Source organism: Ambystoma mexicanum, chromosome 7p (assembly GCF_040938575.1).
Source record: "Ambystoma mexicanum isolate Mex_15411 chromosome 7p, UKY_AmexF1_1, whole genome shotgun sequence".
Lineage (NCBI taxonomy): Eukaryota > Metazoa > Chordata > Amphibia > Caudata > Ambystomatidae > Ambystoma > Ambystoma mexicanum.
The window spans coordinates 41,137,812-41,150,804 of NC_090939.1; the positions used below are offsets into that span (position 1 = coordinate 41,137,812).

General features: G+C 45.4%; 1 protein-coding gene across 1 annotated transcript in view; it reads left to right on the forward strand.

Annotated features, from left to right (window-relative positions):
• The window catches only part of LOC138525660 (uncharacterized), a 258,954-nt gene that overhangs the window by 46,436 nt on the left and 199,525 nt on the right, over positions 1-12,993 (forward strand). The gene's annotated exons all lie outside the window — the stretch shown is intronic.

Sequence of the window (12,993 nt, forward strand, 5' to 3'; positions counted from 1 at the left end):
AGCTTCTAATGTACATTCCAAAGCTCTGGATTGTGGAGGCTGTAATACTAGCCTCCTCCAATCTTCTAATGTAGGATATCGGAGGCCGTAATGCTAGCCTCCTCCTAGCTTCTAATGTATATTCCAAAGCTCTGGATTGTGGAGGCTGTAATGCTAGCCTCCTCCTATCTTCTAATGGACATCCCAAAGCTCTGGATTGCGGAGGCTGTAATGCTAGCCTCCTCCTAGCTTCTAATGTACATTCCAAAGCTCTAGATTGTGGAGGCTGTAATGCTGGCCTCCTCCTACCTTCTAATGTACATTCCAAAGCTCTGGATTGCGGAGGCTGTAATGCTAGCCTCCTCCTATCTTCTAATGTACATTCCAAAGTTCTGGATTATGGAGGCTGTAATGCTAGCCTACTCCTATCTTCTAATATACATTTCAAAGATCTGGATTGCGGAGGCTGTAATGTTAGCCTCCTCCTATCTTCTAATGTAGGATTGCGGAGGCCATAATACTAGCCTCCTCCTATATTCTAATGGACATCCCAAAGCTCTGGATTGTGGAGGCTGTAATGTTGGCTCCTCCTATCTTCTAATGTACATTCCAAAGGTCTGGATTGCAGAGGCTGTAATGCTAGCCTCCTCCTATCTTCCAATGTACATTCCAAAGCTCTGGATTGCGGAGGCTGTAATGTTAGCCTCCTCCTATCATCTAATGTAAATTCCAAAGGTCTGGATTGTGGAGGCTGTGGAGGCTGTAATGCTAGCCTACTCTTATCTTCTAATGTACATTCCAAAGCTCTGGATTGTGGAGGCTGTAATACTAGCCTCCTCCTATCTTCTAATGTACATTCCAAAGCTCTAGATTGTGGAGGCTGTAATGCTAGCCTCCTCCTATCTTCTAATGTAGGATTGCGGAGGCCGTAATGCTAGCCTCCTCCTAGCTTCTAATGTACATTCCAAAGCTCTGGATTGTGGAGGCTGTAATACTAGCCTCCTCCTATCTTCTAATGTAGGATTGCAGAGGCCGTAATGCTAGCCTCCTCCTAGCTTCTAATGTATATTCCAAAGCTCTGGATTGTGGAGGCTGTAATGCTAGCCTCCTCCTATCTTCTAATGTACATTCCAAAGCTCTGGATTATGGAGGCTGTAATGCTAGCCTACTCCTATCTTCTAATATACATTTCAAAGATCTGGATTGCGGAGGCTGTAATGTTAGCCTCCTCCTATCTTCTAATGTAGGATTGCGGAGGCCATAATACTAGCCTCCTCCGATCTTCTAATGGACATCCCAAAGCTCTGGATTGCGGAGGCTGTAATGCTAGCCTCCTCCTATCTTCTAATGTACATTCCAAAGCTCTGGATTGTGGAGGCTGTAATACTAGCCTCCTCCTATCTTCTAATGTACATTCAAAGGTCTGGATTGCAGAGGCTGTAATACTAGCCTCCTCCTATCTTCTAATGTAGGATTGCGGAGGCCGTAATGCTAGCCTCCTCCTAGCTTCTAATGTACATTCCAAAGCTCCGGATCGTGGAGGCTGTAATACTAGCCTCCTCCTATCTTCTAATGTAGGATTGCGGAGGCCGTAATGCTAGCCTCCTCCTAGCTTCTAATGTATATTCCAAAGCTCTGGATTGTGGAGGCTGTAATGCTAGGCTCCTCTTATCCTCTAATGTACATTCCAAAGCTCTGGATTATGGAGGCTGTAATGCTAGTCTACTCCTATCTTCTAATATACATTTCAAAGATCTGGTTGCGGAGGCTGTAATGTTAGCCTCCTCCTATCTTCTAATGTAGGATTGCAGAGGCCATAATACTAGCCTCCTCCTATCTTCTAGTGGACATCCCAAAGCTCTGGATTGCGGAGGCTGTAATGCTAGCCTCCTCCTATCTTCTAATGTACATTCCAAAGCTCTGGATTGTGGAGGCTGTAATACTAGCCTCCTCCTATCTTCTAATGTACATTCCAAAGCTCTGGATTGTGGAGGCTGTAATACTAGCCTCCTCCTATCTTCTAATGTAGGATTGCGGAGGCCGTAATGCTAGCCTCCTCCTAGCTTCTAATGTACATTCCAAAGCTCTGGATTGTGGAGGCTGTAATAGTAGCCTCCTCCAATCTTCTAATGTAGGATTGCGGAGGCCGTCATGCTAGCCTCCTCCTAGCTTCTAATGTATTTTCCAAAGCTCTGGATCGTGGAGGCTGTAATGCTAGCCTCCTCCTATCTTCTAATGTACATTCCAAAGCTCTGGATTATGGAGGCTGTAATGCTAGCCTACTCCTATCTTCTAATATACATTTCAAAGATCTGGATTGCGGAGGCCATAATACTAGCCTCCTCCTATCTTCTAATGGACATCCCAAAGCTCTGGATTGCGGAGGCTGTAATGCTAGCCCCCTCCTATCTTCTAATGTACATTCCAAAGCTCTGGATTGTGGAGGCTGTAATGTTGGCCTCCTCCTATCTTCTAATGTACATTCCAAAGGTCTGGATTGCAGAGGCTATAATGCTAGCCTCCTCCTATCTTCCAATGTACATTCCAAAGCTCTGGATTGTGGAGGCTGTAATGCTGGCCTCCTCCTATCTTCTAATGTACATTCCAAAGCTCTGGATTGCCGAGGCTGTAATGCTAGCCTCCTCCTATCTTCTAATGTAAATTCCAAAGGTCTGGATTGTGGAGGCTGTGGAGGCTGAAATGCTAGTCTACTCCTATCTTCTAATATACATTTCAAAGATCTGGTTGCGGAGGCTGTAATGTTAGCCTCCTCCTATCTTCTAATGTAGGATTGCGGAGGCCATAATACTAGCCTCCTCCTATCTTCTAGTGGACATCCCAAAGCTCTGCATTGCGGAGGCTGTAATGCTAGCCTCCTCCTATCTTCCAATGTACATTCCAAAGCTCTGGATTGTGGAGGCTGTAATACTAGCCTCCTCCTATCTTCTAATGTAGGATTGCGGAGGCCGTAATGCTAGCCTCCTCCTAGCTTCTAATGTACATTCCAAAGCTCTGGATTGTGGAGGCTGTAATACTAGCCTCCTCCAATCTTCTAATGTAGGATATCGGAGGCCGTAATGCTAGCCTCCTCCTAGCTTCTAATGTACATTCCAAAGCTCTGGATTGTGGAGGCTGTAATACTAGCCTCCTCCTATCTTCTAATGTAGGATTGCGGAGGCCGTAATGCTAGCCTCCTCCTAGCTTCTAATGTACATTCCAAAGCTCTGGATTGTGGAGGCTGTAATACTAGCCTCCTCCAATCTTCTAATGTAGGATATCGGAGGCCGTAATGCTAGCCTCCTCCTAGCTTCTAATGTACATTTCAAAGATCTGTATTGTGGAGGCTGTAATGCTAGCCTCCTCCTATCTTCTAATGTACATTCCAAAGCTCTGGATTATGGAGGCTGTAATGCTAGCCTACTCCTATCTTCTAATATACATTCCAAAGCTATGGATTGTGGAGGCTGTAATGCTAGCCTCCTCCTATCTTCTAATGTACATTCCAAAGCTCTGGATTGTGGAGGCTGTAATACTAGCCTCCTCCTATCTTCTAATGTACATTCCAAAGCTCTGGATTGTGGAGGCTGTAATACTAGCCTCCTCCTATCTTCTAATGTAGGATTGCGGAGGCCGTAATGCTAGCCTCCTCCTAGCTTCTAATGTACATTCCAAAGCTCTGGATTGTGGAGGCTGTAATTGTAGCCTCCTCCAATCTTCTAATGTAGGATTGTGGAGGCAGTAATGCTAGCCTCCTCCTAGCTTCTAATGTATTTTCCAAAGCTCTGGATTGTGGAGGCTGTAATGCTAGCCTCCTCCTATCTTCTAATGTACATTCCAAAGCTCTGGATTATGGAGGCTGTAATGCTAGCCTACTCCTATCTTCTAATATACATTTCAAAGATCTGGATTGCGGAGGCTGTAATGTTAGCCCCCTCCTATCTTCTAATGTAGGATTGCGGAGGCCATAATACTAGCCTCCTCCTATCTTCTAATGGACATCCCAAAGCTCTGGATTGCGGAGGCTGTAATGCTAGCCCCCTCCTATCTTCTAATGTACATTGCAAAGCTCTGGATTGTGGAGGCTGTAATGTTGGCCTCCTCCTATCTTCTAATGTACATTCCAAAGGTCTGGATTGCAGAGGCTATAATGCTAGCCTCCTCCTATCTTCCAATGTACATTCCAAAGCTCTGGATTGTGGAGGCTGTAATGCTGGCCTCCTCCTATCTTCTAATGTACATTCCAAAGCTCTGGATTGCGGAGGCTGTAATGCTAGCCTCCTCCTATCTTCTAATGTAAATTCCAAAGGTCTGGATTGTGGAGGCTGTGGAGGCTGAAATGCTAGCCTCCTCCTATCTTCTAATGTACATTCCAAAGCTCTGGATTGTGGAGGCTGTAATACTAGCCTCCTCCTATCTTCTAATGTACATTCCAAAGCTCTGGATTGTGGAGGCTGAAATACTAGCCTCCTCCTATCTTCTAATGTACATTCCAAAGCTCTGGATTATGGAGGCTGTAATGCTAGCCTACTCCTATCTTCTAATATACATTTCAAAGATCTGGATTGCAGCGGCTGGAATGTTAGCCTCCTCCTATCTTCTAATGTAGGATTGCGGAGGCCATATTACTAGCCTCCTCCTATCTTCTAATGGACATCCCAAAGCTTTGGATTGCGGAGGCTGTAATGCTAGCCTCCTCCTATCTTCTAATGTACATTCCAAAACTCTGGATTGCGGAGGCTGTAATACTAGCCTCCTCCTCTCTTCTAATGTACATTCCAAAGCTCTGGATTGTGGAGGCTGTAATACTAGCCTCCTCCTATCTTCTAATGTAGTATTGCGGAGGCTGTAATGCTGGCCTCCTCCTAGCTTCTAATGTATATTCCAAAGCTCTGGATTGTGGAGGCTGTAATGTTAGCCTCCTCCTATCTTCTAATGTACATTCCAAAGCTCTGGATTGCGGAGGCTGTAATGCTAGCCTCCTCCTGTCTTCTAATGTACATTCCAAAGCTCTGGATTGTGGAGGCTGTAATACTAGCCTCCTCCTATCTTCTAATGTACATTCCAAAGCTCTGGATTGTGGAGGCTGTAATACTAGCCTCCTCCTATCTTCTAATGTAGGATTGCGGAGGCCGTAATGCTAGCCTCCTCCTAGCTTCTGATGTACATTCCAAAGCTCTGGATTGTGGAGGCTGTAATACTAGCCTCCTCCAATCTTCTAATGTAGGATTGCGGAGGCCGTAATGCTAGCCTCCTCCTAGCTTCTAATGTATATTCCAAAGCTCTGGATTGTGGAGGCTGTAATGCTAGCCTCCTCCTATCTTCTAATGGACATCCCAAAGCTCTGGATTGCGGAGGCTGTAATGCTAGCCTCCTCCTAGCTTCTAATGTACATTCCAAAGCTGTGGATTGTGGAGGCTGTAATGTTGGCCTCCTCCTATCTTCTAATGTACATTCCAAAGGTCTGGATTGCAGAGGCTGTAATGCTAGCCTCCTCCTATCTTCCAATGTACATTCCAAAGCTCTGGATTGTGGAGGCTGTAATGCTGGCCTCCTCCTATCTTCTAATGTACATTCCAAAGCTCTGGATTGCGGAGGCTGTAATGCTAGCCTCCTCCTATCTTCTAATGTACATTCCAAAGCTCTGGATTATGGAGGCTGTAATGCTAGCCTACTCCTATCTTCTAATATACATTTCAAAGATCTGGATTGCGGAGGCTGTAATGTTACCCTCCTCCTATCTTCTAATGTAGGATTGCGGAGGCCATAATACTAGCCTCCTCCTATATTCTAATGGACATCCCAAAGCTCTGGATTGCGGAGGCTGTAATGCTAGCCTCCTCCTATCTTCTAATGTACATTCCAAAGCTCTGGATTGTGGAGGCTGTAATGTTGGCTCCTCCTATCTTCTAATGTACATTCCAAAGGTCTGGATTGCAGAGGCTGTAATGCCAGCCTCCTCCTATCTTCCAATGTTCATTCCAAAGCTCTGGATTGTGGAGAGTGTAATGCTGGCTTCCTCCTATCTTCTAATGTACATTCCAAAGCTCTGGATTGCGGAGGCTGTAATGCTAGCCTCCTCCTATCTTCTAATGTAAATTCAAAAGGTCTGGATTGTGGAGGCTGTGGAGGCTGTAATGCTAGCCTACTCCTATCTTCTAATGTACATTCCAAAGCTCTGGATTGTGGAGGCTGTAATGTTAGCCTCCTCCTATCTTCTAATGTAGGATTGCGGAGGCCGTAATACTAGCCTCCTCCTATCTTCTAATGGACATCCCAAAGCTCTGGATTGCGGTGGCTGTACTGCTAGCCTCCTCCTATCTTCTAATGCACATTCCAAAGCTCTGGATTGTGGAGGCTGTAATACTAGCCTACTCCAATCTTCTAATGTAGGATTGCGGAGACCGTAATGCTAGCCTCCTCCTAGCTTCTAATGTACATTCCAAAGCTCTGGATTGTGGAGGCTGTAATACTAGCCTCCTCCAATCTTCTAATGTAGGATTGCGGAGGCCGTAATGCTAGCCTCCTCCTAGCTTCTAATATATATTCCAAAGCTCTGGATTGTGGAGGCTGTAATGCTAGCCTCCTCCTATCTTCTAATGTACATTCCAAAGCTCTGGATTATGGAGGCTGTAATGCTAGCCTACTCCTATCTTCTAATATACATTTCAAAGATCTGGATTGCGGAGGCTGTAATGCTTCTAGCCTCCTCCTATCTTCTAATGTACATTCCAAAGCTCTGGATTATGGAGGCTGTAATGCTAGCCTACTCCTATCTTCTAATATACATTCCAAAGCTATGGATTGTGGAGGCTGTAATACTAGCCTCCTCCTATCTTCTAATGTACATTCCAAAGCTCTGGATTGTGGAGGCTGTAATACTAGCCTCCTCCTATCTTCTAATGTAGGATTGCGGAGGCCGTAATGCTAGCCTCCTCCTAGCTTCTAATGTACATTCCAAAGCTCTGGATTGTGGAGGCTGTAATACTAGCCTCCTCCAATCTTCTAATGTAGGATTGCGGAGGCCGTAATGCTAGCCTCCTCCTAGTTTCTAATGTATCTTCCAAAGCTCTGGATTGTGGAGGCTGTAATGCTAGCCTCCTCCTATCTTCTAATGGACATCCCAAAGCTCTGGATTGCGGAGGCTGTAATGCTGGCCTCCTCCTAGCTTTTAATGTACATTCCAAAGCTCTGGATTGTGGAGGCTGTAATGTTGGCCTCCTCCTATCTTCTAATGTACATTCCAAAGGTCTGGATTGCAGAGGCTGTAATGCTAGCCTCCTCCTATCTTCCAATGTACATTCCAAAGCTCTGGATTGTGGAGGCTGTAATGCTGGCCTCCTCCTATCTTCTAATGTACATTCCAAAGCTCTGGATTGCGGAGGCTGTAATGCTAGCCTCCTCCTATCTTCTAATGTACATTCCAAAGCTCTGGATTATGGAGGCTGTAATGCTAGCCTACTCCTATCTTCTAATATACATTCCAAAGCTATGGATTGTGGAGGCTGTAATACTAGCCTCCTCCTATCTTCTGATGTACATTCCAAAGCTCTGGATTGTGGAGGCTGTAATACTAGCCTCCTCCTATCTTCTAATGTAGGATTGCGGAGGCCGTAATGCTAGCCTCCTCCTAGCTTCTAATGTACATTCCAAAGCTCTGGATTGTGGAGGCTGTAATACTAGCCTCCTACAATCTTCTAATGTAGGATTGCGGGGGCCGTAATGCTAGCCTCCTCCTAGTTTCTAATGTATATTCCAAAGCTCTGGATTGTGGAGACTGTAATGCTAGCCTCCTCCTATCTTCTAATGGACATCCCAAAGCTCTGGATTGCGGAGGCTGTAATGCTGGCCTCCTCCTAGCTTTTAATGTACATTCCAAAGCTCTGGATTGTGGAGGCTGTAATGTTGGCCTCCTCCTATCTTCTAATGTACATTCCAAAGGTCTGGATTGCAGAGGCTGTAATGCTAGCCTCCTCCTATCTTCCAATGTACATTCCAAAGCTCTGGATTGTGGAGGCTGTAATGCTGGCCTCCTCCTATCTTCTAATGTGCATTCCAAAGCTCTGGATTGCGGAGGCTGTAATGCTAGCCTCGTCCTATCTTCTAATGTACATTCCAAAGCTCTGGATTATGGAGGCTGTAATGCTAGCCTACTCCTATCTTCTAATATACATTTCAAAGATCTGGATTGCGGAGGCTGTAATGTTAGCCTCCTCCTATCTTCTAATGTAGGATTGCGGAGGCCATAATACTAGCCTCCTCCTATATTCTAATGGACATCCCAAAGCTCTGGATTGGGGAGGCTGTAATGCTAGCCTCCTCCTATCTTCCAATGTACATTCCAAAGCTTTGGATTGTGGAGGCTGTAATACTAGCCTCCTCCTATCTTCTAATGTAGGATTGCGGAGGCCATAATGCTAGCCTCCTCCTAGCTTCTAATGTACATTCCAAAGCTCTGGATTGTGGAGGCTGTAATACTAGCCTCCTCCAATCTTCTGATGTAGGATTGCGGAGGCCGTAATGCTAGCCTCCTCCTAGCTTCTAATGTATATTCCAAAGCTCTGGATTGTGGAGGCTGTAATGCTAGCCTCCTTCTATCTTCTAATGTACATTCCAAAGCTCTGGGTTATGGTGGCTGTAATGCTAGCCTACTCCTATCTTCTAATGTACATTCCAAAGCTCTGGATTATGGAGGCTGTAATGCTAGCCTACTCCTATCTTCTAATATACATTCCAAAGCTCTGGATTGTGGAGGCTGTAATACTAGCCTCCTCCTATCTTCTAATGTACATTCCAAAGCTCTGGATTGTGGAGGCTGTAATACTAGCCTCCTCCTATCTTCTAATGTAGGATTGCGGATGCCGTAATGCTAGCCTCCTCCTAGCTTCTAATGTACATTCCAAAGCTCTGGATTGTGGAGGCTGTAATACTAGCCTCCTCCAATCTTCTAATGTAGGATTGCGGAGGCCGTAATGCTAGCCTCCTCCTAGCTTCTAATGTATATTCCAAAGCTCTGGATTGTGGAGGCTGTAATGCTAGCCTCCTCCTATCTTCTAATGGACATCCCAAAGCTCTGGATTGCGGAGGCTGTAATGCTAGCCTCCTCCTAGCTTCTAATGTACATTCCAAAGCTCTCGATTGTGGAGGCTGTAATGCTGGCCTCCTCCTATCTTCTAATGTACATTCCAAAGCTCTGGATTGCGGAGGCTGTAATGCTAGCCTCCTCCTATCTTCTAATGTACATTCCAAAGCTCTGGATTATGGAGGCTGTAATGCTAGCCTACTCCGATCTTCTAATATACATTGCAAAGATCTGGATTGCGGAGGCTGTAATGTTAGCCTCCTCCTATCTTCTAATGTAGGATTACGGAGGCCATAATACTAGCCTCCTCCTATATTCTAATGGACATCCCAAAGCTCTGGATTGCGGAGGCTGTAATGCTAGCCTCCTTCTATCTTCTAATGTACATTCCAAAGCTCTGGATTGTGGAGGCTGTAATGTTGGCTCCTCCTATCTTCTAATGTACATTCCAAAGGTCTGGATTGCAGAGGCTGTAATGCTAGCCTCCTCCTATCTTCCAATGTACATTCCAAAGCTCTGGATTGTGGAGGCTGTAATGCTGGCCTCCTCCTATCTTCTAATGTACATTCCAAAGCTCTGGATTGCGGAGGCTGTAATGTTAGCTTCCTCCTATCTTCTAATGTAAATTCCAAAGGTCTGGATTGTGGAGGCTGTGGAGGCTGTAATGCTAGCCTACTCTTATCTTCTAATGTACATTCCAAAGCTCTGGATTGTGGAGACTAAAATACTAGCCTCCTCCTATCTTCTAATGTACATTCCAAAGCTCTAGATTGTGGAGGCTGTAATACTAGCCTCCTCCTATCTTCTAATGTAGGATTGCGGAGGCCGTAATGCTAGCCTCCTCCTAGCTTCTAATGTACATTCCAAAGCTCTGGATTGTGGAGGCTGTAATACTAGCCTCCTCCTATCTTCTAATGTAGGATTGCAGAGGCCGTAATGCTAGCCTCCTCCTAGCTTCTAATGTATATTCCAAAGCTCTGGATTGTGGAGGCTGTAATGCTAGCCTCCTCCTATCTTCTAATGTACATTCCAAAGCTCTGGATCATGGAGGCTGTAATGCTAGCCTACTCCTATCTTCTAATATACATTTCAAAGATCTGAATTGCAGAGGCTGTAATGTTAGCCTCCTCCTATCTTCTAATGTAGGATTGCGGAGGCCATAATACTAGCCTCCTCCTATCTTCTAATGGACATCCCAAAGCTCTGGATTGCGGAGGCTGTAATGCTAGCCTCCTCCTATCTTCTAATGTACATTCCAAAGCTCTGGATTGTGGAGGCTGTAATGCTAGCCTCCTCCTATATTCTAATGTACATTCCAAAGCTCTGGATTGCGGAGGCTGTGAGGCTAGCCTCCTCCTATCTTCTAATGTACATTCCAAAGCTCTGGATTGCGGAGGCTGTGAGGCTAGCCTCCTCCTATCCTCTAATGTACAGAAATGTGGAGATTCCTCCACTAAGGCTGGAGATCTTAAGAGAGAAGGAATGAAGTTTGGGGCTGATGGTTGTAAGGCCGCCAGAGCTGATACAGGCACTGAAGTAGAGGAAATATTTGCCTCTCTCACGTGCCCCTTACCCACAGCTAGAGTCCCAGCCCAGAGGCTGGTTTTACCTGATTGGAATGTTCGATATCATCATCCCCGAAGCTGAGTAAGTAGATATCAAGGAAAAGTCCAGATGTTCAGCCGTGGTAACATTAGACTTAGGTTTCAAATATCTTGTTATTAATGGATTACTCCTATTTACAGAACCAGTTGGAACATTATGATTAATGCCCTTCCCAATTTTACGGTTAGTTGGCAGATACGGTTTACAAGTAGTGACAGGGACAGTTGTCTCAGCAGCAGATAAACACGAAGAAACACAGTCTTCAGAGAAGACTTCTGTCTGCGCTTTGATCGAGCGCAAACATTTCAAAGAGCCTTTTTTGGTCTGCGCTGATAGCACATTTGCTTTTTTGGCATTTTTGGTCTTTTTGCCCCCAGATCTTGATGAGGCACAAAAAGTGCTGTAGGGGCCAATTCAGCACCTGCAACAACCTCAATAGAGTTAATACCAAAAATCGGATCACCACAATTTTCCACTAGGGGGGACAGTTGTCTCCATCTGGCGACATTGATTGAGCCCCCACTGCTGACACAGGGGCAGTATTATGAGACAATGCAGCTAGGTCATCCCCCAATCAGTTCTCAGCAGAAGGTACAGTGATGGATGTTTGACAAGCAGCAGAGGTTGCAGCTTTCTAATCGAAGTCTCCAACATATTTTGCTCGATTTGTTTCAGTCGTTCCCAGCATGGTCACAAAACCTTTGATAAAATTAAATTTCTCAGATAAACCCTTTAATACAGAGCGAACCTCCCGCAGTTCAAATATAGTTAAATAATGGCCTTTATCCATGGAGTCCAGGATCCTAAATAGCACTGGAAAGGAGAAAGCATCCATAACAGGTACATCCTGACCACGTTGCGGGGCATGGGCTTGAGATAGTGATGAAGTACGCTGATCGTGATGATGTGTTGGAGCGTTTTGAGTCATAGGAGATGATCAGTGTGAAAAGTTAGGACCCGGCTGGTCAGAAACCTTTGCGCATCCGCATGATTCAACGAGCTATTCGAATGCAGGGGATAGTCAGCATCCTGATGGACGGCAACTGGTGTAAAAGTCAGAGAAGATCTATACATCTGGACCTCCTCCAGTCTGCGATCGGGGCAGCTGGAACTACCTTTTTGAGGCTGTGTGGAAACTCCTAGAAAAAGAGGGATCCTTTTTGCCAGTTCGGAGGAAATTATGGGTGCTAGAATTGAAACGTCTGAAATTAAGTTCGAGTCTGCACAAACCTGCTGATCTTCTGGGTCCATGTGAGTGAGGGAACAGGAGCCTTTACTATGTTTCTGGGCACTAGACTTCCCCAGAGATACATAGAAAAAGGGACCACCCTGGCCATTAGATGGAATTTGAGTTGGCTGTGGCTGTCGAAATGCACTAGTTTGTTTCTGATTTTACTGAGGCAGACATAGCCTCCTGTGCGCTCATATTTGTAGGGGGAAAAGGAGGTGTTTTTGTTTCTTCGTTGAGCACCCCCAACAGATCAAGGTTCGATCCCAAGCGCTTCCCACTGCGCAGACAAAACATACTGGGGGATGCTTTGACAACCCAAGAAAAGAAGTAAATGAGCGTACCTTCAATAAACATCCAGGTTGGTTCAAGGAAGTAAGCACGCTTCAAGTGCAAGTCAGATGCAAACCAGAAGCCCCTCTGCGCCTCGATGCCTCGATGCACACGGGAACACGGAACACACTGCACGCTCTGCAATCAGTGGGGTTTTTAAGGACTGCCTCCTGGCTGCTTCCTGAAAAAAGAAAGAGAATGAAGGCTCTGGCAATTCACATGCTCTTCTCTGCTCAGGTCCAGTAACACAGAGTGACACAGAACACACTGCACACACTGTTCTCATTTAATGCCAGTCACAATATGTTATGTTTGTAATTGTGTCTTTTAGTGTAAACGATGATTAACAGATAACACTTATAAACACACTCTAAGGAGAGTTGTGCCAAATAGTGTCCTCTTTAATTTGCATGCACACTTGAATGAAGCATTTGCATTTGTTAATATATTCTTTTGAGATTTCTGTCGGGGACGGGTCCAGTGGCATCTTTTATTATTCCAATCTAGCCACAATGTAACAAAGCCTAGGTTAAGCCCCGCCCTGCCCCACCCCACACCACTGCTCCAGCCATCCCACTCCCTGCTTCATTGATGCAGAGTACCATTCGTTCCTTTTCTGCACTTCCACCACTGGCCTCAAGGGGGAGCATTACAGGTAGATACCAATAGCACTGATGTGTGAATGAAGATGGCAAACCATAGTTTAAACCCCGACTGCCCCTCCCCCACCTCTCCCCATGCTCCCTCCATCCCACTCCCTGCTTCTTGG